The sequence below is a fragment of the Macaca thibetana genome, chromosome 1, assembly GCF_024542745.1.
Source record: "Macaca thibetana thibetana isolate TM-01 chromosome 1, ASM2454274v1, whole genome shotgun sequence".
Taxonomy (NCBI): domain Eukaryota; kingdom Metazoa; phylum Chordata; class Mammalia; order Primates; family Cercopithecidae; genus Macaca; species Macaca thibetana.
Window position 1 is genome coordinate 46,315,468 of NC_065578.1, and position 17,513 is coordinate 46,332,980.

Sequence of the window (17,513 nt, forward strand, 5' to 3'; positions counted from 1 at the left end):
CCCAGCCCAGCTGACCTAGGCCCAGTTCGGTTCTTCCTCTTGGCTTGGCCCCAGATGTGGTCCCTGGAAACCGGGCAGGGCCTCAAAACAAGATACCGGCTTGGTCAGAGGCTTCAACACCCAACTTCAGATCCATCTCCACCCATGGCAGAGGACAAAATGGGCAAACACAGCCTGCTGTGGGGGACAAAGGACGGACACCCCAGGTGGCAAGGTGCGATCTGGGGCCCAGAAGCCCTGGGCCCACCACCCTCGTAGCCAAAAGCAGCATTGAGGGAGGCACACCTAGCCCCTGGAACAGGGAGGCCCTGGAGCCAGAGCCCTCCAAAAAGGCAAAAGTCTCCCCAGGATCATGTGGTGTCCACCTGGCCCTCCAACTCAGGGACTGAGAGTGGCCAGAGTTCCTGTGCAGACCCCTGACCAAGGGTCATGCTGGTCTCCTTGCCCCAGCCCCACCCCAGAAGTATGGGAAGCTGAGATGCTGACTCCCTAGAAACGAGCGGGCCAACTGGAACAAAATCTCATCAGAGACGGAAGGTCCCTAGGAGCCAGCGCCTGAATTGAAGGCCCCTCCACAGCCTGTCTTTCCTGAAGCCACCAAACTCCTATTCATCAGGCCTCCTTGGCAGCCCTTCCCATGGCAGGATGATTCTGCCTTCATGTTTCAGCGGGAGCACTCAGACATCGTGCCTCGGGCCTGCTTCCTGTGTGTGTGGGGGGTGTGTGTGTGTGGGGGGGGGGGTGGTGGGGGGATGTGTGTTCACATGCGTGTGCAGTTGGGCCCACTGCCATCCAAAGATGGAGTATCTCAAGGTGATCTGGGGGAACTTTGCTTGGAGTTGAGTGATGCCTCCCAAATATGTATATCCTGTCCTCCCTCCCACCCCCAACTTGGTGCCCTCAGAATCTTCTAGCACAGACTGGAGTAAGCACTGTGCATGTTAATGAACAGCCAGAGAATCACTGATTGGAACGTAAGGAATGGGGCTGAATTTAGCAAACATCTACTGGTGACTTCTCCAAGAATTTTAAGGAGGGGAGTCACGTGGTCAGTTTTGCGTTTGGGAAAACACCTCTCCATGTAGTGTGGAGAGGGAAAGGGGCATGCCAAGGCTGGAGAAGAGGAGTCCGGGGATCTGCTATAGTGGCCACAACACCAGTGCCTGGACCTGGGCAGGGAGTGGCTGTGGGAACCGATCTGAGCCCTGTTGAGGAGGTAGAGAAGCCGGGGGGTGGCTGCTGGAACACAGTGCTGAACTGGGAGTGGGTACAGGCGGGAGGCAGGGGTGCAGGTGACTCCCAGGTTTCTGGCGTAGGCAGCTGGGTAGATGCTGGTGCCTCAGTAGGGGCCAGAGCAAGTTTGGGGGATGGGAGGATTGACGAGCTATAGATTTTGAGGTATTATGCTTGCAGTGCCTGTGGACTTTCCAGAGGGAGACGTCTGGAAGGCTGCAGAATCCCTGGGTCTGGAGTGGGGCATCTGGGAGCCGTCTGCGGCACAGGGATGGTAACTGAGGCCTGGGAGCTCCTGGTCTCCCCATTGTGTGTAGTGGGGGTAGGGGTGTCAAGAGGAGAGCATAGAAAGAAAGAGACACGGCCCCAACACGTAAAGGTCTTTCAAAGGAAGAAGGGGCAGGAGGAAACAGGAGGAAGCAACCCCAGAAAAGTGGGGTGTCCCAGGAGCCTAGCAAGGAGAGACTTAAGAAAAGGAGGGTGGGGGTCACAGCTGTGCCACTCCCTCCAACCAGTGCCATCAGCACTCGAGTCCCAGGTTCTGCCTTCCTCACCCCAGTATCCGCCACTTCCCTGAAAAACCCAGGGAAAGGAAAGGATCCCCTGGGCTGTGCTTCAGCAGTGGTGGGGGAAGGGGATGAGCAGGAAGGACATCAGGTGACCAACAGGAGGAAAACATACCTCCTGGGTCAAAGTCCCAAGCTTTAGAGCAAAACAAGTTGTTCCAGAAAAGAGGGGGCATGGGTGGACACTTGGCTTTGAGGCTGGCCCCTCCTCCCTGGAGGTCTTCACACGGGTGGAGGGTCATCTCTCCAGCTGTATGAACACAGCCCTGATCTCCATGGTAACAAGGTGGGCCCCCCTACTGGTCTGGCTTGGGCCCAGGGACTAGACTAAGGTCTCAGCAGTCCCACAGGGCTGCACCGTGTGTCCATCAACGTTCAGTTCCTCCTTCCTGTTCCAGCCCAGCTGTCACCCAGAACCATCAGGCGCCTTAGACAAGCCCTCCATCCAGCTAGACCTTATGCGATTGCCCTTCAGAAAAGCCAAAGTGGGCCTGGACTGTTTCCAGGAGTCTCCTTCCTCCCAACCCCATCTTGTCAGCCATTCCACTCACTGCCAGCAGGTGGCAGTGTCTAGTTCCAATCCCAGACTGAGGCGTGCAGGGAGCCAGTTTGCTGCTGAAGATTCTGCAACCTCCCCTCCCTCCAGCCCCGACTTTTGCCCGCCTCCAGGGGTGGTCTGAAGAAAGGGACGGTGCACAGTGACATGTAAATAGTCTGGGAACAGCATACAGGGCGTGCTCAGGGCTCTGACGGTGGACTACGTTGGTGGACTACATTGGTGGACTACATTGTTAAGGAAGGCATCCTGGAGGAGGTGATGCTGGCAAAGTTAGCCAGAGTGTTGTACTGGGCAGACAGCCTGGGGAGAGGAATCCAGGCAAAGAGCTTAGCCTGAGAAAAAGTACAGAGAACATTCAAGAAGCGTGTTTAGAACACAAATATAAAAGCTTTCTTTACTATTTTTTATTTTATTTATTTATTTTATTTTATTTTATTTTTTGACGGTGTCTCTCTCTGTCACCCAGGCTGGAGTGCAGTGGTTCAATCTTGGCTCACTGCAACCTCCGCCTCCTGGGTTCAAGCGATTCTCCTGCCTCAGCCTCCTGAGTAGCTGGGATCACAGGCACCCGCCACCACACCAAGCTCATTTTTGTATTTTAGTAGAGATGAGGTTTCACTATGTTGGCCAGGGTGGCCTCAAACTCCTGACCTCAGGTGATCCACCCACCTCGGTCTCACAAAGTGCTAGGATAACAGGCGTGAGCCACCGTGCCCAGCTCTTTACTCATTCTTATAATACTTCATCTTGTTAATATCATTGCTGTAAGCTGGAGAGCTCCTGGAGACCTTGTTTTATTCTTTCAAACATATCTTGCTTAAGCCCTTTTATGGCATTCATCGGCCCTTAAAATAATATGCAAACTTCTTTGCATGGGTTTGAGGGCCCAGGCAATCTTCCCTTACCCACCTCTCCAGCCGGGTCTGGCCCTGGAGCCTCCTGTCACTTCCTAACAAAAGCCAAGCTCTTTCCGACATCAGAAACTCCTCTCCACTTGCTCTTTTCTCTGCCTGGAACACTCTTCCACTCCTATTTGCCCAGCAAGCTGATCTTCCTTTACATCCCTTTCTCCAAGAACACTTCTTCACTTCCATTCTCTTCCATCTGAAGTCACTCCCTTCTACGAGTCTCCTTTGCTCATCTCCTCACAACCGTGATCACGAGTTGCAATTACACACTGATTTGTATGCTTACTCATTTATTAATTGTCTCCATGGAGGGAAGGTATCATGTCTATCTCTCCCTTACCACCCAGTACGGAGCACAGTGCCTGAGTACACACTGGACACACATTTTATGAAATTAAATGTCAGTATATGCAGTGCCTACCACCGGCCTGACAAAGAGCAGAAGCTCAGAGAAAGGTTGTTCAATGAATAAAACATTTGATCTGTAGTTGAGTCCTTGTCTCTCTCCACTCTCTAGCTGTGGGGCACGGACTGTGTCTGATTCATCTCGGTATGTGAAGGAGAAGACATGGCCACCATTCCTCTGACAGTTGGAGCTGTTCAGCCTGCAATGAGGATGAGCTGGAGGGTGAGCTCTCCATCCCTAGACAAGTAAGAGCAGAGGCCATGGACCGGGTCACCCAATGAGGTGTCTGCAAAAGGGGTCTGTCTTAGTCTCTTTGTACCACTTTAACAAAATATCCTAGACTGGGTAATTTATAAAGAACAGAAATTTACTTTTTGACAGTTCTGAAGAATGGGAAGTCCCAGATCAAGGCACCAGTAGGCTTGGCATCTGGTGAGAGCTGCCCTCTGCTTCCAAGATGACACATCTTACTGTGCCCTCACACGGTGGGAGGGATGGAAGGGTGAAAGGGACCAGGACACTCCCTTCAACCCCGTTTTTGAGAACACTAATCCATTCACAGGGGTGAAGCCCTCCTGACTTAACCTCTTTCCAAGAGGTCCCAGCTTTTAATAAACCCTTGGGGTTTAAGGGTTATTTTTGTGTTTGGTTTTGGTTCTCTTTGAGATGGAGTTTTTGCTCTCCTTGCCCAGGCTGAAGTGCAATGGCGTAATCTCGGCTCACTGCAACCTCCCCCTCCTAGGTTCAAGTGATTCTCCTGCCTCCACCTCCTGAGTAGATGGGATTACAGGCCCCCACCACCATGCTCAGCTAATTGGGGTTTAAGTTTTAACATATGAATTTTAGAGGGACATACACTGAAACTGTAGCAGGGTTCTAGCCCTTCCAGTTCTGGAGCCTGTGATCCTGTGACTCCGTTAACAGACTATGAGATCTTTTCATATATTAATAAGGTCCCAAGGAAGCAGCTGGTTAGGACTGTGGTGAGCCCCTCTCCTATCAGACTTAAAATTTCATTCACCTGGCTCCCCTTCATGTAACACTCCCTTCCCAGAGGGCCATGGACAGAACTCTAGCTTATGAACATGGACAGGGAAACATTACATTTGTATTTCACTAACCTCTAACTAAATTTATACCACTTTCAGCTGGGTGTGGTGGCTCACGCCTGTAATCCCAGCACTTTGAGAGGCTGAGGCGGGTGGATCACCTGAGGTCAGGAGTTCAAGACCAGTGTGGCCAACATGGTGAAACTACGTCTCTACTAAAAATACAAAAATTAGCCAGGCATGGTGGTGGGTGCCTGTAGTCCCAGCTACTGGGGAGGCTGAGACAGGAGAATCGCCTGAACCCAGGAGGCAGAGGTTGCAGTGAGCCGAGATCACACTATTTCACCCCCGCCTGGACGCCAAGAGTGAAACTCCACCTCAAAAAAAAATAAAAATAAATAAAATTTACCATTTTTTTCCATGGGATGAAGGCAACAAACCACAGACTGTCTATGATATTTTCATATCACCATATAATTATTGCAGATATCTGGATATATCTTATGCTCACCACTATAGAAGTACAATAGTCATTGGACCTTCCACAAGATCTTGTTGTTGAATACATTATAAATGGACACATAAATCACTATATTACAAACTTATATTTTTAATATTTTGATAAGTACATCTCAAGGTAACTGACTTCCTTTGCAATGCTATGCATTTTATGTTATGCACTTAAAAACATTATTGTGAGAGGCCGGGCATGGTGGCTCACACCTGTAATCACAGTACTTTGGGAGGTGGAAGAAGGCGGATCATCTGAGGTCAGGAGTCTGAGACCAGCCTGGGCAACATGGCGAAACCCCATCTCTACTAAAAATAACAGAAATTAGCCGGGAGTGGTGGCACATGCCTATGGTCCCAGCTACTCAGGAGACTGAGGCAGGAGAATTGCTTGAACCTGGAAGGCGGAGGTTACAGTGAGCTGAGATCGTGCCATTGCACCCCGGCCTGGGTAACAGAGTGAGACTCGGTCTCAAAAAATATGTTAATTTAATTTAATTTGTCAATAAATAAAAATATTACTGTGAGAAGGGGTCCTTAGGCTTCATCAGACTGCCCAAGGGTTCCATGGCACAAAGAGGGTTACGTCCTGGCTCACCAGGAACCTAAGGCATATCTGCTCAAAACAATGCCATGTGATCCTAAGGTCGGATCTGGAGAAAGATTGGCAGCTCTCTGGACAGACACTTTCTGGAGCACAGAGCTAGGCTCTATGATCAGATTGAATGGGTGCTTACTCCCACAGGGGCTCCAGTGTCTGGGAGCTGTAAGGGGCAGAAAGCACCAGCCCAGAGCCAGCTAAGCCAAGGAATGCACTGGCTATGACTCCTGGGTCCTAGGCGACCCCACTAGGCTGGGGAGATTTATGGCCAGGACCCCACAGTGGGGAAAGATCAATCAACCCATCCTGCCGCCCACTCATCCAGCCAAGAAATTCAAGGGTTGGCCCCCTGCCAGAAGCCCAGCCCGCCAGCAGAGGTCCCAAAGCCAAATCTTACCCTGCTGGGTCCAAGCACAGCCTTTCCCTACCCAGGGCTCCAGGCCAGCAGTGGAAGCAAGCTGGGAGTACTGGGTTCTAGAGTCACTATCTCTTCAAGCCTGAAAGCTCATTCTAAATGATGTAATCTTGCTCCTTATTTTTCAACTGGGGAAACTGTGACCCAGAAATGGACAGTCATCAACTAAAAGTCACAGAGCAAGTCAATGGGAGAGATGGGGCTAAACCCCAAGGGTCCCTATGTCCAGCCCAGGGTCCAGTCCCTCTGTCAAGCACCTGCTATTGGTCAGTTTCTTAAATAATATCCTAGCTTTCTTTCATTCATTCACTCAACACGTGTTTAGTGGCTACTATGAGACTGGAAATACAGTAGCCCTTATTTGAAATATTTGGGACCAGAAGTGTTTCCGATTTTTGATTTTTTTTCTGATTTGGAAATATTTGTATACACATAGTGAAATATCTTGGGGATGGGACCCAAGTCTGAGCATAAAATTCCTTTGTTTCCTATACATCTTATACACATAGCCTGAAGGTAATTTTTAGAATATTTTAACTAATTTTGTGTATGAAACAAAGTTTTGACTGTGTGGTTTTTGTTTGGTTGGTTTTGGTTTTGGTTTTTTTGTTTTTTGTTTTTTGACTCAGAGTTTCACTCTTGCTGCCCAGGCTGGTCTCAGACTCCTGAGATCTCGGCTCACTGCAACCTCTGCCTCTCGGGTTCAAGCGATTCTCCTGCCTCAGCCTCTTGAGTAGCTGGGATTAGGCGCACAGGCGTGCACCACCACACCTGTCTAATTTTGTATTTTTTAGTACAGACAGAGTTTCTCCATGTTGGTCAGGCTGGTCTTGAGCTCCCAACCTCCGGTGATCCATCCACCTTGGCCTCCCAAAGTGCTGGGATTACAGGCATGAGCCACTGTGCCCGGCCTTGATTGTGTTTTGTCTTTGACCCATCACATGAGATCACATGTGAAATTTTCCACTGGTGGCATCATGCTGATGCTCAAAAAGTTTCGGATTGTGAAGCATTTCAGATTTCAGATTTTTGGATGAAGGATGCCCAACCTGTAGAGAATAAGATCAAGATTACATTATACAGTTTTGTAATTACAGTTGCAGTAAATGTTTTGAAGGGAAGGTACAGGTGCTAAAAGTACATAAATGAGTTTACCATCTAGTCTAGGAAGTCAGAAAAATGTAGTATGAAGCCTAAGATTCATTCATTGAGCAATTAATTATTGAGAGCCTCCTGTGGACCAGGCACTGTTCAAGATGCTAGGGATACAGGAATGAGCAAAACAAAGCCCCTGCCTTTATAGAAATGACATTCTAGAGGGGTCAGCCAGGAAACAGACAGATAAAACAGTTCCGATGGCAATATGGAAAAGTCCAGGATCAGGAAAATGGTGGGGGCTGCAAGAAGAGGGTGTGCTATTTTATACAGATTCTCAGGGAAGGCACCTCTAAGAAGTGACATTTGAGCCAAGAGTTGAACGTGAGGAAGTAAGACATTCAGCCGTGGATGGGAGAAGACCCCAGGCAAGGAGACAGGCAAGTGCAAAGGCCCTGAGGAAGGAGGCTGGAGGGAGTCAGTGTGGCTGAGGGAAGTGAGTGCAGGGAGCGGAGGAGAGGAGGTTGGAAAGCAAGGGCGTGGACCCCTCATCTGGCGTGTTGTGAGTGGTTGTAAGGACTCTGGCTTTTACTCCAACAAGACCAAAGAGCTGCTGGAGGAATCTGAGCACAGGAGACTTGGTTTGACTGCCATGTGGAGAAGAGACAGTGGGAGCAAGAAGAGAGAACGGGGAGGCCGGCAAGGAGGCTTCTGCAGTGCTCCAGACGAGAGGCCAGGGCAACTCAAGGCAACTGGGATGTGGAGCAGCCGTGGAGCTGAGGATGCGTGCTCTGAGTCTAGATGTATTCTGAGGGTAGACCCAACCTGGTCTGGAATGTGAGAGGAAGAGAGAAGCCAAGAATGGTTCTGAGGTTTTTAATCCGCTCAGCTGGAGCAGACTGAGGTGGGGAGGATGACAGGAGGAGGAGGCTTTTTTTCTGAAGGAGGGGCAGGATTCACCAGTTTGGTGTGGAGACAGGAATGTGAGTCTGGAGGTCAGAACTGAGGTCCAGGCTGGAGATGTATATTTGGGACACGTGGGTGCCACTGTGGAGGCACTCCTCTAGGACCTAGAGGGAGAAAGTCTGCAACAACTGGGGCTGGGGAGTGGTGTGGAAGAGAGCACCTCCAGGTTGGGAGGAGCAGGGAGGGAAAGTCACACCGCACAGAGCTGATGGGAGATGGGCCTGGCTGGAGAGCAGGTGGTGGTCAGGAAAGAGGTCTCGAGAGCTTGCAGGACCTAAGAGGTGCGGTCTTCACCTTACAGATAATACAGACCCAACGTAGGGTTTTAGGCAAAGATGCGATGTGGGAAAGTCTTGCATTTCGGCAAGCTCTCTCCAACCACAGCTGGAAGAATGGGCCAAACGGGGCGGTGGGCAGTGGGCAGTGAGCAGGCTGTGGAAGGGATCCAGGAGAAGGATGGTGATGCCTTGGCTTAAAACAGTGCACAGAGAGTATTGGAGGATGGAAGAGCAATTTAAGGAGTACAAGTGGCAGGACAAGCTAGCCGCATAGATGCAGAAGTGAGATATTCAAAAGAGTACAATCAAGGAGGCGCTTCATCCTCTGACTCAGACAGTGCTTGGAACTTGGTGCTATTTTTTTTTTGAGACGAAATCTCATGCTTGTCCCCCAGGCCGGAGTGCAGTGGCGCAATCTCGGCTCACTGCAACCTCCACCTCCTGGGTTCAAGCGATTCTCCTGCCTCAGCCTCCCGAGTAGCTGGGATTACAGGTACCCGCCCCCATGCCTAATTTTTGTATTTTTAGTAGAGACGGGGTTTCACCATGTTGGTCAGGCTGGTCTCGAACTCCTGACCTCAGGTGATCCGCCTGCCTTGGCCTCCCAAAGTGCTGGGATTACAGGAGTGGGTCACCATGCCTGGCTGGTACTATTTTTTAAACTAGAGGAAACTAGAAGAGCAGCAAGCTGGGAGTGAGGAGAGGGCATGTATGTATTCATTTCACACACCTTTCATAAGTGTCTTCCTGTGCCAAGCACTGTTCTAAAGCACCATAGCTCCACAGCCCTGCCAAAGGGAGCTCACACACATTAGTGGGTGCAGTGAGCAAAGAGCAATGCACCGATGACGATGAGTCCTGGTGTGGACAGGCTGTTTGCAGCACCCGGAGGACATCTCAGGACGCAGCTCCATGTTTTGGTCTGGCATTCCTGGAGGGGATCTGTGCCTCCGGCAGGGATGACACAGTCCAGGATGGGGGGATGAGAAGCTAGGCTAACACCCGCCCTAAGCAACACCTGCTTAAATGGATGGGGAGGGGTTATGTATCTGAACTGAGGAGAAAATAAAGAAGCAATATACATTGTCTTCTAGACTACTTAGGGTAAGACTACAAGCATTGGCCATGCCTCACATTTCAGGGCATGTGGAGTCATGGAACTGATTTCATTTAACATTTTAATTAATTAAAACTGTTTTCTTCTCTTGTTACTAATTTTGCCTTTAGTCTGTTAAATACTTGGAGGAGCTGAAATTTCCAGCCTGAAGAGTAGCAGTCTCAGAGGCCTCTATCTCCAGATATCTGCAGGGCTGCACCAGAAGAGGGAGAGAAACTGCTCTGTGCCCTCTAAGCATGGAGCTGAGGATGATGAAAAGAGTCACTGGGAGGCTGGATTTGGTTCAGCGAGAGAAAGCTGTCTAGTGATGACAGAGATGACTCTGAAAGGTGGTGAGCTTCCCATTCCCAGAGGTATGTGAGTAGAAACCTTGAGCTTCCAGAAGGAGGTAGAACTCAGCAAGAGGCAGAAAAGGGGTGAATGGACTCAATGCTGGAGTCTCTGAGGCCCAGGAAGGTGAGCTGGGAATTGGGATCCTCACACACCTCTAGCTGTGTGACCTGAGCAAGTCTCTTTCCTTCTCTGAGCCTTTGTATTCCAGTAATACTCCATTGGATTGGTCAGAGGATAATGCATCTAAATGCCTTACAGCAATGGATAGTTAGGTGCAAACTGGTGGAATCACCCTGGTCTAAACAGGGTATCAAGTGTTTAGGCCATACTGCCCTGTCCCAAACCAATCTCTTTTCAGAACAGAAGCCCCAGCAGGGCAGTGAGAGGTGCTACAGGCATGTTTGGCCCGCCACACATTGGATACCCCTTGCTCAGTCAAGAAGCCACATCCAAACCCTCGAACCCTTTCACAGTTGGAGTTTTTGTTTCAAAGGTCAGACGTCAACCCTCAAAATGAAGATGGCTTTAAAAAGCTGCAGCTGGACCAAAAAGTAAACAAAATGCAATTATAATTTCATAGATGGAACATAAACAAATTTTTTTAAAAAGAAGAAAATACAATAGTACATAAATGGGTGATCTGGGCTCAGTGTGTGATTTTTTTCTTCTCTTTCTGTTCTTTCCAGAGTTTATAATAAAGACTATTTAGTTGAGGGGAGGGACAAATTTGTAGTTTCCAAGTAAACAAAATAAGTGTACATTAAAAGACAAAATCAAATCATTTTTCCAGATTTTTACTAATGCCCTTAAATAGCCAAAAGTTGAACCAGAAGCCCTCTTTGCCAGATAATCTGTTTACGGCCAGGCAGGGCTGCTAGGGCCCAATCTGCCTGCTTTCTGTAATTGGAGGCTGCCCCTCCCACACTCTTCTACAGAGGCTTCCAGGTGCCAGCACACACACAAGAGACAGTTGTGGTCCTGCCTCCAGCACAGTGTGGCAAGAGAAGCATGTAACTTCTTGAAGGAATGCTCACTATGTGCCAGGCACTGTGCAAGGTACTTTGGATTCATAACCCATTTATTCCCCACAATATAAGGTGAGTGCTATATCCCATTTTACTGATAAGAACACTGAGGTTCAGAGGAATTAAGCTCAGAAAGCAGAATTTTAACCCAAGTCTATTTGATTCTGAAGCAAAAATTGAAATTTTAACCCAAGTCTATTTGTTTGCAAAGCTCTTAAGCATTATATTATACTATCTCCTCACATTTAAAATAATTGCTGTTAAACAGTGAGCGCTGTGAAGGAGGCATATAATCTGAATGCCAGGAAAGGAGTCATTAAGTTCTTTTGGGAGAAGGGAAAATCAGGGAAAGCTTCCAGGAAGAGGTGACATTTGAGCTTTGAAAGATGATTAAGAATTTATCAGAACATAGCATATAACCTGACAGAGCAGATGTTCAGTAACTTTTAATTAAATCAACTAATAAAGATAGTAACATTTACAGATGAAATAATATGAAGTTTGAGATTTGCTTTATAATAAGCCATTGTGGGGAGAGGGAGCATGGGGACAGATAGAGGTATAGGCAAAACAAGATTACTCACATGTTGACAATTGCTGAAATTGGATTCATGCCATTTATTATTCTCTACTTTCATACATGTTTGAAAATGTCCATAATACAAAATTTAAGACAATTTTAAAAGATGCTTAGTGTTGGCCGGGAGCGGTGGCTCAGGCCTGTAATCCCAGCACTTTGGGAGGCCAAGGCAGGTGGATCACCTGAGGTCAGGAGTTCGAGACCAGCCTGGCCAACACAGTGAAACCCCATCTCTACTAAAAATACAAAAATTAACCGGGGATGGTGGCTCACGTCTGTAATCCCAGCTACTCGGGAGGCTGAAACAGGAGGATCGCTTGAACCTGGGAGGCAAAGGTTGTGAGCAGAGATCACACCACTGCACTCCAGCCTAGGCAACAGAGGGAGACTCCATAAAAAAAAAAAAAAAAAAAAAAAAGATGCTGAGTGTTCACTCCAACTATACTTCCAAAAATACTTGAAAGCTAAAGGTAAGTATCTTGAAAACAAACAAACAAAAAATGGAAGGGAGGGGGAAGGGAGGAAGTGAAGGGAAGGAAAGGAGGGAGGTAGTATGGAGGAGCACAAAAGAAGAAATTGTATCAATAAGGCAATCCCATTTATAATAGCTACAAAAATTAAAATAAAATACCTAGAAATAAGGTTAACCAAGGAAGTAAAAGACCTCTACAAGGAAAACTACAAAATACTGATCAAAGAAATTGAAGAGGACATAAACATATGGAAAGATATCTTATGCTCATGGATTGGAAGAATTAATATTGTTAAAATGACAATACTAACTGAAAGTAATTTATACGTTCAATCCAATCCCTATCAAAATACCAAGCTATTTTTCACAGAAATAAAAAAATCTAAAATTCATATGGAACCAAAAAAGAGCCCAAACAGCCACAGCAATCCTAAGCCAAAAGAACAAAGCTGGAGGCATTACTCTATTTGGCTTTAAAATATATTACAAAGCTATGGCAACCAAAACAATGTGGTATTGGTATAAAAATACATACATAGACCAATGGAACAGAACAGAGAACCCAGAAATAAATTCATATATTTACACTCACCTGACTTTTAACAAAGATGCCAGGAATCTACATTGGGAAAAGGATACCCTGTTCAATAAATGTTGCTGGGAAACTTGGACATCTACATTCAGAAGAATGAGATTGTACACCTATCTCTCACCATATACAAAAATCAACTCAAGATGGATTAAAGACTGAAATGTAAGGCCTAGAACTGCAAAACTACTAGAAGAAAACATAGGAGAAACACTTCAGGATGATTGATCTAGGCAAAGACTTTATGGCTAAGACTCCAAAAGAACAGGCAACTAAAACAAAAATAGGCAAATGGGACTATATTAAACTTGAAAGTTTATCCACAGGGATAAAAGAGTGAAGAGACAACCTACAGAATGGGAGAAAATATTTGCAAACTATTCATTTAACAAGGAACTATATCCAGAATATACAAGAAACTCAGGAGCAAAACAAGAAACAATATCATTAAAAAATGGGCAAAGGATCTGAATAGCATTTCTCAAAAGAAGATACACTAACGGCCAACAGGCATATGAAAAAAATGTTCAACATCACTAATCATCAAGGAAATGCAAATCAAAACCACAATAAGATATCATCTTACCCCAGTTAGAATGACTATTATCAAAAAGGCAGAAAATAACAGATGCTGGCAAGGATGCAGAGAAAAGAGAACTCTTATACACTACTGGTGAGAACGTAAATTAGAACAGTGTTTATGGAAAACATTATGGAGATTTCTCAAAAAACTAAAAACAGAACTACCATATCATCCAGCAACCCCACTATTGGGTGTTTATCCAAAGGGAAAAAAAATCAGTATATCAAAGAAATACATGTATCCTCATGTTTATTGCAGCACTATTCACAATAGCGAAGACATGGAATCAACTTGTGTCCATCAATGAAAGTATGGATAAAGAAAATATGGTGCATATACACAATGGAATACTATTCATCCATAAAAAAGGGTGAAATCCTGTCATCTGCAGGAACATAAATGGAACTGGAGGTCATTATGTTAAGTAAAATAAGCCAGACACAGGAAAACAGATATTTCATGTTCTTATTCATATTTGGAAACTTAAAAAAAAATTGATCTCATGGAGGTAGAGTAGAATTATAGTTACCAGAGGCTGAGAAAGGTGTGTGGGATGAAGAGAGGTTGGTTAATGGGTACAAACATCCAGTGAGATAGAAGGAATAAGTTCCACTGTTCAACAGCAGAATAGGGTGACTACAGCTAACAACGGTGTATTGCATATTTCAAAATAGCAGCCGGGCGTGATTGTTCAAGCCTATAATCCCAGCACTTCCTAGCACCTTGAACCCCTGTCTTCCCCATTATCCAACACTCCACATATCCCCATTCTTCTCCTCCTTCTCTGGTTGCTTCTTCTGTCTCCTCCAGTTGTTTCTCTCCCCTTGACTAGCTTGAGATGCTGCATTCCTCACAGATCTTGTTACACTTCTCATTCCACACCCTCTTGGTGGGTGAATCCCATGATGTAAATTACCACCTCTATGTTGATAACTTCCAAATCTATATTTAAAGGCTTGGTATTTCTGCAGCTTCAAGTCTGCATATCCAACTATGTTGTCAGCATTTCCACCTGATTTCACAGACATCTCAAGCTCGGCGTGCCCAGAGTGAATTTACTTTTTCCCCTAAGCCTGCTCCTCTCCTTGTACCCCCTGTCCTTCTATGCTCCTCAGTAAATGGCACCACCATATAACCGGTTGCTCAAATTAGAAAAATTGGCACCATCCTTGGGAGGCTGAGGCTGGCGGATCACCTGAAGTCAGGAGTTCAAGACCAACCTTGTCAACATGGTGAAACCCCATCTCTACTAAAAATACAAAAATTAGCTGAACATGGTGGTAGGTGCCTGTAATCCCAGCAACCTGGGAGGCTGAGGAGGAGAATCGCTTGAACCTGAACCTGGGGAGGGGAGGGTGCAGTGAGCCAAGATCGCGCCATTGCACCCCAGCCTGGGTGACAAGAGTGAAACTCTGATTCAAAAAAAAAAAAAAAAAGCTAGAAAAGAGGAGGATTTGAAATGCTCCCAACACAAAGAAATGACAAATACTCAAGCTGATGGATTTCCTAAATACCCTGCCTTGATCATTACACATCCTATGCATGTAACAAAAATCACATGTACCCCATAAATATGTACAAATATTATGTATCAATAAAAATAAAATAAAAAAGAAGAAATTACAATAGTACATATGGGTTAAAGAGCTTGAGTTCTGAAATGGGACACATATAAGTTGGAATCCGCTTCTGCCTTTTCCTGGTGGTGTGACTTTAGTGAGTCCCTTGCCCCCTTGGGTTTTAGTCTATCCATCTATATAAAGGGGGTGATAATAGCAGCCTCCTCTTGGGTTTGTTGGGGGAGTGAGGTGAGAAGGTGCTAGAAAGCACTTGGCACAGTGCTAGCTGAATGGCGGCAGGTGACCCAGCCCTGGCTGCATCATATACCATTCAAATGCAAATCTCTTCCAAAGTCACATTTCCAGCCCAGACCACTCCGCTGACAGGTGTCTCAAACATAAGATGTCCTGAACTGAGCTCCTGAGCTCGCCCCACTGAAAACCAGCTCCTCCCACAGCCTTCCCGCTTAGTATGTGCTGTTCCAGCCCCCCAGCAATTCACAGGAAGGATCTCATAGTTGATTTTGACTTTATGACGCTCTCCACACTGGATCCATCAGTAGTTCCTCTTGGCTCTTTCTAAATGTATCTAGACTTCTAGAGTAATACTTATTACCACCTCCATTGCTACAACATCCAAGCCCCTTATCTCTCATTAGCCTTATCACAATAGTGTCCTAACAGATCTCCCCAATTTTACTATGCTCCATTCTTTCTGCTCTCACCATGACAGCCAGAGAGATTCTTTTGAAAATTTAGTCCCTTGCCTATTCAATATTCTCCGATGAGGCCGGGCACAGTGGCTCACACCTATAATCCCAGCACTCTGAGAGGCCGAGGCCGGAGGACTGCGTGAGCTCTGGAGTTCGAGACCAGCCTGGGCAACATAGTGAGACCTCATCTCTACTAAAAACCAAAGGCGGCCGGGCACAGTGGCTCATGCCTGTAATCCCAGCACTTTGGGAGGCCAAGGTGGGCGGATCACAAGGTCAGGAGATCGAGACCATCCTGGCTAACTCGGTGAAACCCCGTCTCTACTAAAAATATAAAAAATTAGCCAGGCATGGTGGCGGGCACCTGTAGTCCCAGCTACTCGGGAGGCTGAGGCGGGAGAATGGCGTGAACCTGGGAGGCAGAGCTTGCAGTGAGCTGAGATCGTGCCACTGCACTCCAGCCTGGGCGACAGAGCGAGAATCCGTCTCAAAAAACAAAACAAAACAAAACAAAAACAACAACAACAACAAAAAAAAAAAAAAAAAAAAAAAGGCATGGTGGTGCCTGCCTGTGGTTCCAGCTACTCAGTGGGCTGAGGTAGGGGGATTGCTTGAGCCTGGGAGATCAAGGCTGCTGTGAGCTATAATTACACCAGTGCACTCCAACCTAAGCAACAGAGACGGTGTCTCAAAAATAAATAAATAAATATAAATAAAAGAATAATAAAACAAATCATCTAATGGTATTGCATCCCATCCAAAGTAAAAGCCAAAGTCCCTATGTGGACTACAGGCTCCATGTGGGGCCTCTGCAACCCATCTCTCACTCCTCTCCTCCTCATTCCAGCCATTCCTGCTTCCTTGCTGCCCTGGACCAGTCCACGCCAGGTACACTGCAGCCTCAGGGCCCTTGCACTAGCTGTTCCCCTCCATTACACTCTTTCCCCAAACATCTGTATGGCTTGTTGCCTTATCTCCTTCAGGTCTTGACTCCAGTGACCCCTCTTCTGTGAGATCCTCCTGCTGACTTCCAAAAAAGGCACTCCCTTCACTGAAAACCCCCTAAAACACACACACATACACACACACGCTCCCCATTTCCTTTCCTAGTTTCATTCTCCTTGGCATTTATTCCCATCCTATCCACTATTTATTTAACTTATTTTTCTTATTTATCATCTGTCTCTCCACTCAGAATATAAACTTCACTAAAGAAAATGGTTTTTTTCATTGCTCTCTTCTGGTCATTGCTTTAAGAACAGGACCTGGCATGTGTGGTGTGCTCAACAAATACTGATTTTAAAAGTGACAGGCCAAGGGGCTACATTGGAGCATTCAAGCCGCCTTCAATCACACAAGCAGGTGCCTACCTCTCCTGCAACTTTCCTACAAAATCAGGACGCCAGTGCATGATGCAAACCCTTCCCGACTAGAGATGGAGCCGGGAAAGATGCAAGCTCTGGGCTGGAGGGTCAGCGAGGACACTGCTTTGTGCAGAGGCTTTGGCCTTGTGCACCGTGGACCTCTGGGGCAGTGTGGTGGAGTCTATCATCCCCTTAAAAATTAATGCCTTAAAAATAAAATACATAGAATAATGAAAATCAAAGGCATTGAAATACGATTGTCAAGATATTTTAAATTTTTATGATGTAATTGTATGTGTGCCTCCCTACTCATGGATTAAATGAAAAGATCTAGCAACATGTCTAATATCAACCATAATTTCAAAAAGATAATGATTGGGAACAATATCTCAGGGTAATCTATCACCTGGGATGTAATTTCTGTTGGTATCAAAAGTCGCAGACACTGTTTGCTAGTGCTGTGATTTGCTGCCTACGTTAACAATGGAAGGAAAAACTAAGTTTCAGTCACGGGGTGATGAAAATAAAGATGTAACATTTTTCCCATTCAGGTTTATGTCCCATTGAACTTTCTCCTCGGAGTTCTTGGGTG

At 46.4% G+C, this 17,513-nt stretch overlaps 1 protein-coding gene and 1 long non-coding RNA gene across 3 annotated transcripts in view; one reads left to right on the plus strand and one right to left on the minus strand.

Annotated features, from left to right (window-relative positions):
• ATPAF1 (ATP synthase mitochondrial F1 complex assembly factor 1) overlaps positions 1-17,513 on the minus strand; it is a 479,750-nt gene that overhangs the window by 461,183 nt on the left and 1,054 nt on the right. The gene's annotated exons all lie outside the window — the stretch shown is intronic.
• LOC126961582 (uncharacterized) lies at positions 1,100-12,411 on the plus strand. 2 transcript variants are annotated; one of them, XR_007728342.1, is made up of 3 exons: positions 1,100-1,216; positions 3,784-3,917; positions 9,814-12,411. It is a non-coding gene; the product is annotated as an uncharacterized LOC126961582 (long non-coding RNA). The 2 variants fall into 2 exon arrangements; XR_007728343.1 differs by lacking the exon at positions 9,814-12,411 and adding an exon at positions 7,676-9,801.